Source organism: Protopterus annectens, chromosome 10.part0 (assembly GCF_019279795.1).
Source record: "Protopterus annectens isolate FY-2018-M chromosome 10.part0, PAN1.0, whole genome shotgun sequence".
In the NCBI taxonomy this organism is placed as follows: Eukaryota; Metazoa; Chordata; order Ceratodontiformes; family Protopteridae; genus Protopterus; species Protopterus annectens.
Genome location: NC_056744.1, coordinates 1,608,088,395 through 1,608,103,504, shown reverse-complemented (window position 1 = coordinate 1,608,103,504; position 15,110 = coordinate 1,608,088,395). Strand labels below are relative to the sequence as shown.

Here is a 15,110-nt window from a genome sequence, read left to right as displayed (position 1 = left end):
TCAATTCTCAGCTTCTACTGATTTCCCCAGTTTAATGCAATTACCACCGTCTTATCTGTGCTTAGTTTCATCCCATGTGCCTTCAGGTCTTTGTATTCCATTGCTCTATACTTTGCTGGAGTTCTTGTTCAGAGTCTGCCTGTAATGCAACATAATATGCACACAGCAACTTTGTTGATCTGTTCCCTCCAGCCTGTTTGCTAATGTAGTCCATCACCAGTATGAACAGTAGTGTGCTCAGAGATGAACCCTGGTGTATACCCACTCCCACTGGGAACCCCTCTGTGAGGCCAAACACTGTTCATACTTGAGTCATTGGGTCCTTGTACATAGCCTGCAGTAATTCTACCAATGTTTCTGGGACTTTGAACCACCGCAGTACTGCCCAGATCAGCTTTCTTGGGACCTTGTCATATGCTTTCTCCAAGTCTAGGAATGCCCAGTTGGACTCTTTCCACATCTCTAGCTTCTACTCAGCTATCTGTCTCACTGCAAATATCGGGTCAGTTGTACTGCATCCTGATCTAAATCCAAACTGCTCATCTCCCATCTTACATTCTACTACTCTACATATCCGTTTATCAATCACCCTCTCTAGAACTTTCATGCAATGTGATAGGAGTTGGATTCCTCTGTACTGCCCACAGTTGTGGTTGCCCCCTTTGTTCTTGTACACTGGCATGGGTATGCTTATTCTCCACTTATCTGGGATATACCTTTCTCTCCACACTACCATGAGTAGGAATCATTTCTGCACTAATCTCATCCAGCATCTTTATCATATCTGCTGTGACCTCATCTGGGCCTGCTGCTTTCCCTGACTTAATTTTCCTTAGTGGTATTCTTACTTCTTCTAGGGTAGGCTCCTGTTCTTCTCTTATTGTAGGCTGTTTCTGGGGCAGTACAGCTTCTGTGGGGTCTGCTTCATTCAGAAGCTGCTGGAAATACTCCTTCCATCTGCCTTTGATGTCCCGCGGACTGTTGAGCAGGTTGTTGCTGTCATCTCTTATGAAGGGAGTCTGACTGTCTTCTTTACCTTTCTGTCTTTGCCTTGCAACCTGATATAGTTTCTCTGTGCCACCTAATGAGTCACTTTCCAGAAGATGGTAGAGTGCCTCTGATGCCCTATTCTTTGCTATTACAATTCCTTTCTTAGCTTCTTTGTTAGCCTAAGCCAGCCAGTATGCCTTCCTAGCCTGGTCAGTCTTTTCTATCTCCCACTTTTTCCTGCACTCCTTCTTCCTTTTGATGACTGCCTGGACTTCTGCATTCCACCACCAGCTTTCCTTATTTACCTTATTTCCATACCTGACTTGGCCACATATCTGTTCTATACTCCTCACACATGCTGTTTTGAGGCGCTGCCATTCTTCTTCATCTCCATCTATTTCCTCCTCTTCTTGGGGTGCTAGAGCCCTGAGTAATTCCTTTAACTGTTGTGTTTTCTGTCCAGTCAACTTCCAGGTCTTCAGCCTGGTCTCTGTTGAACTTAGAGCCCTCTCTAACCACTGCTTGCAGGTGATTGTGGCAACCAGTGGTTTATGCTGTGGGCTGACTGTTTCACTGGGGATGATTTTGCAATCATTGATTCTTCCCCAGTGTCTTTTCCTTACTAGGAGGAAGTCTACCTGAGTTGCATGTAGGCCACTCTTGTATGTGATCTTGTCAGTGTCTCTCTTTCTGAACCATGTGTTGGCTATTATCAAGCCATTTGCTAGACAGAAGTCTAGAATGACCTCGCCTTCTTTATTCGTATTGCCTCACCCATGTGGACCCAGGCAGTCCTCGTATCCTGTTCTGTCTGTCCCGACATGTGCATTCAAGTCACCCATTATCAACACCAATTCATGTTGTCCCAAGCCTGAAAGTCAAATGTATGTCATTATTCACTGACATCAGATCTCAATGATTTGCCAGAAAACAAAAAAAAATTATGAGGGGCAGACCAAAAAATAAATGGAAAAAATCTAGATATTCTGTGAAATTCTGGATAGTCGAGGTATAATTTTATGCGACCAACAATGCTTTTGGGACTGCCTTTGTTCTCACTTCTTCTGGTTTAAGATCATTAGGCTGTCCTTATCCTCATTAACAAGTGTGGCAGTGTTTGGCTTCTAGAATAAAAGGCTGTAATGGTTACTTATCAAGGCACATTTGTACAATCACTGCCTTTAGCTTGGTATAAGGTTGATTAGATATAATGGCTCACTAATAAGGAGGAAATATATTATTTTCATAATCTAGGAAGGGTGGATCATAAAGAGAGCTTTTTACTATGGTTATAATACTTGAATGATGTATCTGTGTTATTTAAAACTACAACATTAAAGGAATGTACATGGATCAGAAGCAAGCCCAGGATTTAAAACACTAAACAGACAACTCCCCAAAAATTATATTTTTCATGTCAAAATGCTCTCCTTATTCCCTTTACGCTAACCCCAAAGACTGCAGCATATAAACAAAATATTATTTAAAACCCCGTCCTTCTATTTCCTGTCAGTACCTCACTTTTCAGTCCATCTGCACAATTATGACTGTTTGTGAAATCATGCACATCAAAAGTCACATAGATGCATCATACAATTATTGAAACCATATTTTTTCCTGTATGCATTTATCAATACATCCTAACTAAACATGTGTCCCCTCTGATGATTGGAGAGCACATAACTGCAGTAAGCCAAGGGTCAGAGGATCAGTAGGCACCTAGAAGCCATGGGGGTACAAGATACTCTGATGAGCATTTTGGACTTTTTTAAATAAACTGTTTGATCTAATGATGGCCTGAAGCAAAATCCTGACTAACGAAAGAAATGCAGTATTTTTCTTTAAATTGCTTTTTCTTATATCCTTTCAACCCAACTAACCAGGACTGAAGTGTAATAACTGTGGAAGAAATAACTGAATTAACTGAGGAGTCGGGCGGCCACTAGGCCCCCAGAAACCTTTGGGGTTCCAAATGCTTTGAGGTGCATTTCAAAGTTGTTTTAAGTAATGCTTTCATCCAGTGCTTGTCTGAACAGTAGTCCTAATTAAGGAAAGAAATTCTGTGTTACTCTTAAACTTTGTTTTTTCCTCTATTCTTTCAACAGACTTAACTGACCAAGACTACACTTGGAGGAAATAACCACATTAAGCTGGAGGTCTGAGGGATCCTACGCTACCAGTAGCTGTGAGGGTTCTAGATGATCTGAGGTGTATTTTTAGAGTCTTTGTATAATCTTTTGAACCAGTGATGACCTGAGCAAAAATGGTAAGGAAAGATATTCAGTCATTTTTTTTCCTTTCTTTTGTTTCAAGGAAGAAATAAATTGTATCTAAGGCTTAATGATCAGAACTGACAAAATAGCAGTTTACAAAAAACAAAAAGACAAATGTTTGAAAGGATACGTAAACCTATCTGGGAATAATAGTGGTCTCTATAAGCCCCCCCCCAAAAAAAAAAAGTAGTCATTTTCTATGTTCCTCCCTGTAGTGATAGACTGGGATGAAACTGAAGGCACAAATGGCCACAGTCGTGTATCTTGAAAGTTGCTGCTGTTGTACATATACATAGTATGTATCGATACCCCTTACCCCAAAGGACAGCTACTGTCTGACTGGGTAAAAACTGAAAAAAAAACACAAAGCAGAAGAAGAAGAAGGTTTTATAAAAGGTGGGGTTCAAGACAGAGGCCACTACTAAGCCTGTATCAAAATCCATTTATACAGCCTTGGAGTGTGGGGGTAGCATGTCTCCAGAAACAATGTGTTCTGCAATGCATTTTATTCCTTACTATTTTGAAAGATTACTTAAAATGATCAAATCACAAGAGGGTCAGTTACTTTAATCCAGATAGCCTTCACCCCCACCCCCACCAGGTAGTTATAGCCACTTCTGTGTACAATTCTGACATCTGATTGTTATAAAAGAAGGTGTTGTTGTGTTGCAGTTCACCTTTGCTCACACATTTGCCAAGCATTAAAGTATTCCAGCTTGTTTCAAAGTTGCTTAACACATTTCACATTAGTCCTGCAAAGCCAAAATAATGAGAACGCAACAGCAGACAGACATTTTCTTCTATCAACAGCCCCAACAATTATAACTACATTGCCTGTGCTTATCTCAGATGTCCCAGTAAGTGCACCATCGTTCTTCATACAAATGCACACTATTCCTGAAAGCTGGATAGTGACTGTTTAAAGTGAATGAATAAGAAGTGTCATAGGTTCATAGGTGTGTACTAGACTAATGGCCCTGGAGCCTTTACAAGCCTAGCCCATAGGATTACCTTGGCATTGTGCCACCTGCCCTTAGTTCCCAGTGCCTGTCGAGCAAAGCCACTGGAGTGATCCCTGGGGTGAATTTTCTATTTCCCATCTACTCGTCAAGATTTCTCTTGAAGAGGGTCAGTGAGGTGCTCTGCTTGACATGTACGGGAAGTCTATTCCATAGCATGGGCAGTCTGTAGGTTATGAACCTGTCCCTCCAGCATGTTCTATTGATTGTGGTAATGAGGTTGAGGTCTATGGAGTGTGTGGTGCAGTGGGATTGGGATTTCTTTAGATGTAGCATTTCTAACAGAGCTGGGTCAGACATGGCTTTGTAAGTCAAGCAGAGATCATCTCTAAGTAGGCAATATGAGGCAGTAATTTAACAGGTAGCACACTCACCTCTGGTGTAGAAGGCTGTGGTTTCTGTTCCCACACCAGACCGTTGGAATAATTTTCCAATACGGACATTGCATGGGGTGCTGCACTCCTGAGTGTGCAATCCTTTGGATGAGATGTTAAATCAAGGCCAAATCTGCCTGAGCTGATGGTAGCTCAGGTGGATATATCAGATCCAATAACATTTATTGAAAAGAGTAGGGGAAGTTTCTCAGTGCCATGGCCAAATTCCCCCAAGTTAGTAATTACCATCTTGGGCCTCTGCTGAAAAGAGGCCTTTGGCCAAGTGGGACTAACCTAGTTGATAAAGTGTAAATGTTGTTTTTTGTTGTTTGTCTTTCGGCTTTTCCCGGTTAGGGGTCGCCACAGCAGAACTCCGGTCCGCTAATGATTGGCAGTAGATTTTCACGAACGCCGAGGTGCCAGCTCAACGTCCAACCTTCAACGAAGGCATGCCCATTTACGCATGTCTTTTGAACGCCCATCCAACCGTGGGGAGGACATGCAGACTCCAGTTGATAAAGTGTAAATAATTTAATAAAATAAAGTTACTTTCAACAGACCGCTCCAACCCACACTCAGCAGTTATAGCTACTTCTGTGTGCACTTCAGATGATTGTGATAAAAAAATGATGGCCATGTATTGTATTTCAACTCACTGAATTTTCACACAAACAGTAGTCACACATTAAAGTATTCCAAGTTGCTTCACATAAAGCACATTAATCTTGCAAATGCACATTAGTCTTACCAAAACAGATAATGACTCTTTAATATGAGAAGTGGAACAACAGGATCAGCTGCTTTCTATAGGCAGCGCCCACCCCAACTAGCAGCTATAGCTAAAATTGATGGCTGCATATTGTTATTTCAGCTTTGTTCCATGGAAACAATAGCCATGCATTAAAGAAGTCCAAGTTGATTTATGTAACTGACAGTAATCTTGCAAATGCACAGTGACTATTTAAACTGAGAAAACACGAGGGACAGTTACTTTTCAGAGAAATTCACACACAGCAGTTATAGCTAAAAATGGCAGCCATGTATTGTATTTGGCAAAATTTAATGTAAAGATCCCACAGGGTGTGTAGTTACAAACCCCCCCTACTCCTTACAGTTAGTCATGCCCTCCCTTATTTTTGTGTAAAAAAATATGCAGAATAACACCCATCAGGGACTGCCACCCTACCTGCCTCCACTGCAATTAGATTGCAAGGCTCTTAAAAGTGTGTTAGTAATATTCAGTTTTGCATATATGGCAGGGGGTGATGGGTGGACAGAATCAGCCCCCTTGCTGCACATGGGCTTTCCACTTACATCAATAATCATCCAAAATGCCTCCCAAACCTGTGAAAAATCGAGTAGGGTGTTTAAAGAAAGTTTTGCCTTGTATTTCAGCTTTGTTCAATGAAAGCAGTAGTCATACATTAAAGTATTAAAAGTCACAGTAAGCTTCCTGGCAAGCGACATAGTGACTGTTTAAATAGCGAAAGCAATAAGAGAGTCAGATAATTTGTAAAGTCAGCTACCAAATGTTACAGCCAAAATAACAGCAGCGTATTGTATTTTAGCTTTGTCCCATGGAAACAATAGCTACACATTAAACTATTCCAGACCACTTCACTTAAATCACAGTAGTCCTGCAAAGCCAGACAGGGACACTTTAAACTAATAATTCAGAGGGGTCTATATCACATAGTCAAAGTGTCAAAACTTTGATTATATAAATATCGAACCCAAAAGTTCGAAAACTAAATACTCTGAACACTCAGAACAGTGATTTTTTTTCCCAGGGAAAAAAATCGCTGTTCCGGTATAAAACGCGGAAACACACCAACACTAAATACTGTTTCTAATGTAGGGGGGCTGTGCCCTCCACACACCCCCTACTTAAATATACCAACTCCGAGATCGCACCACAGTGGAGGAAATAGCAAAGCCATGGAACCGGCCCACCAAATTCTTTCCCTGGGAAAGAATTCGATGTTCTGCGGCTTGGTTATTTTTAGACTTCGAACTTCCCAGTTTGAAGTTTCGGCGTTCAGACATATGATATAGACCCATTCAGAGTAGTGGGTTAATGCTAAGGTTTACTGTGACAAGGGTGCAGGGATTGAATCCTTTCACCCTCCTTTATAGATTATTTTTGGCTGGGGTTGACATATTGATTAAGTTGTTTACCTTACAGACTCAATGTACAGGGTTTTATTCTCACCTTTGGGAAGCATGGATAAGCTTACAAAGGCCCCTGAGGCTGTTAGCCTAGTACTCACTTATGAATCTAAACTAAGAAAACAAGATCACTTACTTTCTACAGATTATTCCTACACCAGTCAAGCAGGTAAAGCTAAAGTGACAGCCATGGATTGTATTTCAGCTTTTATTCCATGGAAACAGTAGCCAAACATTAAAGTATTCCAAGTTTCCTTTCACAAATAATATTAATCCTGCAAAGTCAGAATAATGAGCAGAAACAGCCATTAGACATATTGCCCCACTGACAGGCCAGCATTTTTTACATTACTAGAATTCATTTAGTTAGTAGAATTAACAGGTTTTGCATCAAGACATTTTCTGAGGAGAAGCACAGAACTCCAGTATTTGGCATTTTTGACTGATCATAATCCTCAGTGGTTTACCAGGAAAACAATACTAAAAACACGCAATCTCTTAGCACAAAAAAATCTCGATAAAGTAAAAAATATAGGGGTATTAAAGGCCCCAAATCAGTGACAGTTTTTTAAATATTACTATTCTAAACATAGACAGTTGTGAGAGTAAAAGGTTTTGTGTTGGTGTATATGTTCTGATAGATATGAATTCAGAAAAGCAGATGTCTGTCATTAGTTAGTGACTTAACTGCCCAGTAATTTTCTAGAAAACTACAAATTTTATGTGGAACAGATTAAAAATACGAATGAGACAAAAATCTGGATATTCTATGAAAACCAGGAGAGTTGAGAGGTATGAGGAATGGGGCAATCTAATTAGACAAAATAAGACAATTTCTGCAAAATCAGGGACAGCTGAGGACTACCTAGCCACCAGCCATCCAATAGTGAAAAAAAGAAATTACTCATGCCAACAATGAGCTTTCTCTTCATGTTTGATTCCCAGTTTTGAATTTGTTGGCTTTTCGCCTTGTCCCACCCATGATCTACCTGATTTGTTGTCTGGGTAGATTGTGCGTGGAATGAACAGTAGGCCAACAAACTGAATGGCCAAATTATCAGAACTTCTTTTCTAGGATGCAGATCTTGCTGCTTTGGTGGGAGCACGTCTTAGTTATTTTGTTTTACAATAAAGAAACACAGTGTTTCTTTACTATAATAAATAAATAAATAAATAAATAAATGAATAAATACCCAGAAAGTGGCCCTAACAGAGATGCAAGAGTGGTGCCCTAGGCAGCTGGCTAGTTGCTGTATGCTTAAGGCTGGCCCTGCCATCATGATATTTTGTAGAATTACAAAATAATGCTACTTACAAGTGATGAATACACATTAGTACTTTTTAGAAAATATGGGGCAGCCACGGTGGTGCAGCGGTTAGCATTGTCACCTCCCAGCAAGAGGTTTTCTGGTTTGATCCTTGGCTGGGGTGCCTTCTGTGCAGAGTCTGCATGTCCTCCCTGTGGCCGCGTGGGTTTCCTCCCACATCCAAAAGACATGCTGTAGGTGGACTGGACACTCTAAAATGGCCCTAGGCATGAGTGTGTGTGTGTGTGCCTTCTGTGGAAGGTTGGGTGCCAGGCTAGCAACTCGACACCATAAAACTCCACTGCCAGTCATGAGTGGACAGGTGATCCGCTGTGGCGACCCCTAATTGGGAAAAGCCAAAAGAAGAAGATTTCTTAGAAAATATGATTATAAACATTTTCTTTTGGTTTCCAGGTGGATATGTCCTTTAAATTAGTACACATATCCTTTTTTGGAGCTACAGGAAACATGCATGTTGACTGACCTCATAAGCAGGCTAAATATATATGGAGTTGACATGTATTTAGATTTTGCCCTTGTGATAGGAGAGGGACTGCCTTTATCCCTCTAGGAAGAGAGCCATTAGGCATGTGGTGATGGTGTGGGTGGGTGGGTGTGCAGAGGAGGGGGCTGTCTTCCATTAGTACAAGTGAAGCAAGCAGAAGGATGTTCCTGAGGAATTTTGCTATCAGCTGTAAGACTTCTCTATTTATTTTAGTCTTCTAGACTTAAGTCTATGCTCTCTCAGATGCAGGAAATTTAGAGGAGAAGTAATCGTAATTCTTCAGGTTCAAAGGACAGGTATCCCGATATGTTCTGGTATTTAAAACTTAAAAGGAGTTTTTTTGTCTTCACAATATTGCCAGAATCAAAAAAAGTGCTAAACTTTTCTCAGACAGGCTGGTTGTTTCCTTTGGAACAAAGTCTTCATTTTATACAGGAATCCACTTTAACAGAGACCTTTAGCCTTTCTATGATAATTTTGTAAATTTAAAACTTGTCCAAGGGAATTTTGAAATGATCTGACAGTATATTTTCATAACAATACATATCCTTCCCTTTAAGCAGCCAGTTTGGAAGAGGGCATACAATGTGCTGCCACATATAACTATCCTCCCAGGGATCAAAGACCCCCATTGTAATACCCTGCACATGAGAGGCATAAGAACCAATGGACTTGTATAAGTTTAGTAAGTTCTTTGGGAACATGTAAAATGATACTCCCTACCAGAGTGCAGGGAAACTTTTAAACCATTCACAAGAGGATACTTTAAAAGCTCCTAGAAAAAAATCAATTTCATTCTGACGATTGATGCTTTATTCAGATGAAACATTTGAAAACCTTTCTGCATTTCCTTGTTATTTTAAACTGCCATCTGGTTTAGTTACCCCAGGCTACATATAAGATAATATATGTGAGCAATTTATGGAAAATGAATTACTATTTCTGATAGGATACTACAAATTGAAACTTACAGCATGCATTCAAATAAGGTGTTATCCAATGTTAAGGAAAAGAATCCATACCATACAGGAAATAAAAGGAAACAGAGAAGGAGAAGATAGAGAACAGTAGAAATCAAATCGGGAAGGTAGAAAAACAAACCAAATTCAGGCAAGAAGCATGACTTTATTATACACTTCATGCCAAAGAAAGATCTTCTGCACACATAAGACATGAAATACGTATAAAGAAAAGACTAATAAAAAGATAAAATGGATGAGGTTGTTGACTGAGTAGATGTAACAGAGCTTTATTTACTTCCTAGAAAGAGTGCAGGAAGACTGGAGCTGCCTTCTTAGTGTTTCTCAGTAATCCTTTAGATGTTTTAATTCCCAAATCTAGTAAGTTGAAGAGGTAGGATCAAAAACAAAGAAGATATTCGAGAAGGCATGGAATAAATACAGTGAAATTCTTAAAGAGAGATATAGGGGAAAATAAGAAGCTGACTATTATGTAGGATCTGTAGCTTATGAAACAGGCAACTAAAAGGGGCAAGGAAGACAGACAGAAATACGGATTTAGCAGATTCAGGGATAGACTGACACAGCTTATAGAAGAAAACATCAAGATCACCAGCACTGGAGCTAACAGGAAACCCCGAATTAATGATTTATTGGCTGCAAACATCCACATCCTGTTACAACACAACTACTTTTATACTGGATCCAAATGCACTAGACCAGTATATTCATGTAGATAACATTTTAGTGGCAATAGGCAAATTCAATGAAAATTTATAACCAGAGAGCATGACAGAATCTGAATTGTAGCTAGGGTGCTGTGTTTCATAGGATTACCTGTTCTTTGGTAAGCCTCGTTACTAAAGCTAAAGCAACAAGTCAAATGTATTACTGAAAATAATGATTTAGGTAAAGTACTAAACAGCAAGACTTTCTCCCTAATTAGGTCATAGTTTGCATTTGTCTTTGATGTTCATCGTGCATACAGCTGCAGTCATTACAGATGGGTTATCCTGCCGTCAGGCGGGTCCTCGGTCGGCCGAATTCCAAAGTCTAGGTCCGACGTCGGTTGTCGTCGCTTCTTCCCTGACGTCAGTGCGGCAGGGGTATAAAAGAGACAGCCGACGCCATTTTCTTCAGTCTTTCTTGCCGCGCGGTGCCCGAAGCAGAAGCAGTTCGCAAGTGCCGGTCAGCCAGCTCCTGAGATTTACGAAAGTATTTCAGCCGAAGTCGTCTTTAAAGCTAAGTACCCCATTGGGGAAACTTTTCTTGCCTCAGACCGATGTCAGACAAAGTTAATAATTGCACTTCTTGTGGGAAGCAAATACCGCATAAGGATTTCCACTCTTTCTGTATACCTTGCTTAGGGCCAGACCACGACGTCTCGGCCTGCCATTTTTGTGCTAGGTTCAACAAGCGCACTATTAAGCGTCAGGCGGAGTTCACCCTTCATTATTTTGGCAACAAATTTAATTATATCATGTCGTCGGATACTCCGACACCAGTTTTAAGCAAAAGACGCAAAGACAAGGACCGACATCCGAGGTCTGCACCGAGTACTGAGACCACGCTTAGGCCGACTACCGGTTCTCCGGTTCTCAGCGAGGCGCCTACGCAGCCCCTGACTACCGATGAAGCTATTTTACCGGTGACTTCAGTACCCGAGGTCGCAGGCTCCTCTGTCTCCATTCCCACTGCAGATACCGACGCCACTCCTGGCGGGGAAACTGAAAATTTAGTCAGGCCTGCCATTTCTGAAGGCGTCTTCAGGCCTTCCACCTTCTCTATTAAATCCTTCACTAAATCTAAAGCTGCGATGAAAACTAAAAAACAGGGTCCCCAGACCTCCTCTCAAGGCCCCATGCCTAAAAAGCAGATGCTTAAAATGGCTGAGGATTTGATAACTCTCATCAGGGGTTCTCAACCCCCCTCTGACAAAAGACCCAGATTGGAGGAAGACTACCCTTCCTCAGACCAGGCTTCTATTACCTCAGACCATTCTGAGGACCAGGATTATGCCTATTCCCCTTTCAAAGACTCTGATGCTGAGGAGTCTATTCCCTCGGTCTCCCCCCCTAAGGACTACTCTTTTGGGGAAACCCTGCATACATTGAGGGAACACTTCCACTGGGAAGGCCAAGATTACTCAGATTCCAAGAAAAGGCTCAGGGAATTTTTACTGCTCCCCCAGCATAGGCCCTTGGCTATCCCTCCTGTTTTAGATATTTTGGATGATGTGTACGCAGAAGCCAGCCTTAATCCAGATTCTTTACCTCCAGCCCCTGTTAAACCAGACAGGTATTACCGGGTTCCTGATTCTCACCAGTTCCTCTATAAAAGCCATACTGCAGACCCAGAAACAATTTCACAGGGTCCCAAGGGAATAAAGGCCTCTACTGCTAAAAACCCTTTACCTTCAGAGAGAGATTCCAGAGCATTAGAAAGGTGGGGGAAAAGGTGTATACATCTGCCACTTTAACCATGAGGGCATTAAACTGTCAATTTCATATGTTAAAGTACCAACAGTTTTTGTTATCTCAGCTGAAAAGCAAAATGACACAAACAGAACAACCAGATTTGAAAGAATTGCAGGATTTGTTGCATGGAGCAGAGCAAGTGGGTAAACATACCTTGCAGTGTGGTTTTGATGCTTTAGAGGCCTCATGTAGAGCTGCTGTCACGGGATCTGTTATACGTAGACATGCTTGGCTCAAAGAGCAAACCTTATCAGATCATGTCAAAGCAAAGTTATTAGATGCACCACTTCAAAAAGATGTATTGTTTGGTGTTAAAGCTGAGGAGGTACTAAAGAAAATGGAGGAAAAAGCAAAATCTATGCAAACAGTGAAAGATTTCTTGCAGGTACAACCTCCATGCTTCAGCAGAAACTGGCCTTCAAAAAATTGGTCCTTTCCAGCCACGGACAGACCTCAAAGGGGCAGATGCAGACGCCCAAGGGGTAGAGGACAACCTCAAGGATCTTACAGAGCTAGACAGTGGCAAGCATCAACCCCAAGAGGTGGAGAAGATAGATCACAGTCATTTAGAAAACAGACACAATGACTTCCCCCTATGCCTGCCAAACAAAGCTTTAATGGCAGCACCTTTGGGCGGAAAACTGGCATTATTTTCAAAAAACTGGCACATTGTTACAAAAGACAAATGGATTCTGGACATTATAGACAGAGGCTACAGGTTCCACTTTCACACCCTTCCAAAAATGAGAGGCTTGCCAAACCTGCCACAAAATCAAAGGGCAGAGGCACAAAGACAAATTTCCGCTCTCATGGATATGAAAGCGATTCAAGAGGTACCTGCAAAAGAACAAGGTCAAGGTTTTTATTCCAGACTATTCCTGGTACCAAGGAAAGACAAAGATTGGAGACCCATCTTAGACCTATCCATCCTAAACACATATCTACAGGTGCCAAAATTCAAGATGCTCACATTACAGCAGCTTCTTCCCATGCTGGGCAAGGAGTCTTGGCTGGTAACACTGGACCTCAAGGAGGCATACCTGCATGTCCCTATCAGACAAGATTGCAGAAGATACCTCAGATTTCTTGCAGGTTCAACCCATTACCAATTCTCTGCATTGCCCTTTGGCTTATCTACTGCACCCAGAGTGTTTATGAAATGCCTGGCATCAGTAATTGCCTTCTGCAGACAACAAGGAATACAAATCTACCCATATCTGGATGACTGCCTGATCCAAGCGGACAGCAAGGACATTCTACTGCAGCATCTGGCGTTTGTAATACAACTGTTAAACTACCTGGGATACACAGTGAACAAAAAGAAATCAAAACTAATACCTTCTCAACAGATAATTTTCCTGGGTGCCAGCTTAAATACAACCACCCAGATGGCCTACCTCACGCCAGACAAACAAGGGCAACTGTCTCAATACTTCAACAAAATGGCAACTTTCACCAGACTAACTGCAAGGAAAGTCCTGCAGGCTCTGGGATTCATGGCATCTTGCATCCTACTAATACCATGTGCAAAGCTGCATATGAGGAAACTACAATGGTACCTAAAAAACTTATGGTCTCAACACAACCACAGCTTGGAAACAATTATACCACTCATTCCATGCCTTCAAAAGGAATTTTTGTGGTGGGCTCAAGCATGCCAAAGAAACACAGGTCTCCCTTTCTGTGTACCTCAAGCAACTCAAATCATCACAACGGACGCCTCAGACTATGCCTGGGGAGCACACATGGCAGATCAGTGCATTCAGGGAAAATGGTCCCAAAAAGAGAAGCACCTACACATCAACCAAAAGGAGATGCTAGCCGTGCAAAATGCTCTTATGACCTTCAAAGACCTACTGCATCCAGGCCAGCTATTGATAAGGACAGACAACACCACTGTCATGTGGTACATAAACAAACGGGGGGGAACTCATTCATACCCCCTGTGCAGGCAAGCCATGACCTTATGGAACACAGCACTGGAATTGCAAATTCAACTACAGGCACAATTCCTGCCAGGGAAGGAAAACACACTGACGGACAACTTAAGCAGAAATATGACAGACCCACACGAATGGAAGTTGCATCCTCAAGTTTTCTCAAAAATAACTCAGGCATGGGGACAGCCAGACATAGATCAATTTGCTACCCACAGAAATTACCAATTGGAAAAATTTTGTTCAAGGACCTATCATTCACAGGCCTGGAAAGTGGACGCACTCTCTTTCAATTGGACAACATTGACAGTCTATGCCTTCCCGCCTCTTCCTCTACTGACCAAAGTTCTATTAAAAGCCAGAGCAGAGAGGCCACAAATGATTCTCATTGCTCCAGACTGGCCACGACAACACTGGTATCCTCTCCTAAAGAGCCTGACACACTCCCCACCATGGATCCTACATCTAGTCCCTCTTCTGTTGTCCCAGCACAGCTACAAAACCCTTCACAGCCAGCTCAAAACCCTAAATCTAGCTGCATGGAGAATACCTTAATTTCCCAACAGACTCTCCTCTCCAAGGAGGTGCAGGATGTCATCTTGGAGGCCAGAAGACCCTCTACTAGAAAAGCCTACTCCGCCAAATGGAAACGATTTTGTTCCTGGAATCAAGAAAAGGGCCAGAATCCTTGGGTAATAAATATACCTCAAATTTTACAGTACCTAGCTGAGATGTTAAACAGTGGCCTTTCCTTCTCCTCCATCAAGATCCATGCTTCAGCCATTTCTGCACAATACAATACAGATCCTCCTTTATTCTCACATCCTCTATTAAGGCAGTTCCTCAGAGGGGCAAAAAATATAAAACCCCCACGGAAACCACCAGTCCCAGCTTGGGACCTCAACTTCGTATTGGAAAAGCTGACCCTGCCTCCCTTTGAGCCGGCTTCTTCAACAGAGCTACAATACTTGTCATGGAAAACAGCCTTCCTTCTGGCTATTACCTCAGCACGCAGGGTTTCGGAACTACAGGCCCTCATGGCTGAGCAACCATTCATCATTTTCCATCAGGACAGTTTCCTTACGAACCAACCCTACCTT

The 15,110-nt window shown here is 41.8% G+C and overlaps 1 protein-coding gene across 1 annotated transcript in view; it reads right to left on the bottom strand.

The window, feature by feature from the left end:
* LOC122813785 (gamma-crystallin S-like) overlaps positions 1–15,110 on the bottom strand; it is a 455,826-nt gene that overhangs the window by 359,244 nt on the left and 81,472 nt on the right. The gene's annotated exons all lie outside the window — the stretch shown is intronic.